Source organism: Uloborus diversus, unplaced genomic scaffold (genome assembly GCF_026930045.1).
Source record: "Uloborus diversus isolate 005 unplaced genomic scaffold, Udiv.v.3.1 scaffold_14, whole genome shotgun sequence".
Classification (NCBI taxonomy): domain Eukaryota; kingdom Metazoa; phylum Arthropoda; class Arachnida; order Araneae; family Uloboridae; genus Uloborus; species Uloborus diversus.
The window spans coordinates 3,822,139-3,823,371 of NW_026558098.1; positions in this window are offsets into that span (position 1 = coordinate 3,822,139).

Sequence of the window (1,233 nt, forward strand, 5' to 3'; positions counted from 1 at the left end):
CATCGCTTTTTGGGGAAAAGTCGGAAGGGAATTGGGGAAATCTGGATTTGTCCATCTGGCAACACTGCTTTGGCAGCTTAATCAGCATGGACGGGCCGCATTCGAACAGAAGCCGATACACTTGATAAATACGCTCAGTTTATCTTTAAACTGGGCGCTAAAAAAATTTTCACAGAAGTGAGAAGTCTGCATTTGTGTAATTTGCAGCAAGTCAGGAAACTTTTTGACAGTAATACTTGATTTTTCCAGGAAGTGGACCAAAACCATCGATATCCCGAAACGTTACACGGAAATACTCAGTAACGTTTCGGAATTTTTTTTACAGTGTGTGAGAAACAGAGGTGTGAAAGGCAAAAGAGAAACTTTGAGTCAAATTACAGCAAATGTTCCAATTATATCGGAGCTTTTCTTTGGTACTAGACTCGCATATAAGTCAATTCCCAAACTTTCTACTTTTCAGAGAAAACAAAAGGAAGCCCGTGTATATATACAACTAGTGGAACCTGCACAGCTTTGCCTGTAATAGAAAAATCAAAAGGTCCTTTGGTTCGCCTGTATATTTACAATTAATGTATGGTGAATTTTCTCGCCAATTGGCTTGAACCCATGTTACAGTTCCACGTTATGATCATTTCGTATCTCGCCAATTGGCTGGTACCCAAGTTACGGTTCCACGTTATGATTATTTCGTATCTCGCCGATTGGCTTGTGCCCATGTTACGGCTCCACGTTATGATTATTTCGTATCTCGCCGATTGGCTGGTACCCATGTTACAGTTCCACGTTATAATTTCCTATCTCTCCGATTGGCTTGTGCCCATGTTACGGTTCCACGTTATGATTATTTCTTATCTCGCCAATTGGCTGGTACCCATGTTACGGCTCCACGTTATGATTATTTCGTATCTCGCCGATTGGCTGGTACCCACGTTACGGCTCCACGTTACGATTATTTCGTATCTCGCCGATTGGCTGGTACCCATGTTACAGTTCCACGTTATAATTTCCTATCTCTCCGATTGGCTTGTGCCCATGTTACGGTTCCACGTTATGATTATTTCTTATCTCGCCAATTGGCTGGTACCCATGTTACGGTTCCACGTTATGATTATTTCGTATCTCGCCGATTGGCTGGTACCCACGTTACGGCTCCACGTTATGATTATTTCGTATCTCGCCGATTGGCTGGTACCCATGTTACAGTTCCACGTTATAATTTCCTATCTCTCCGAT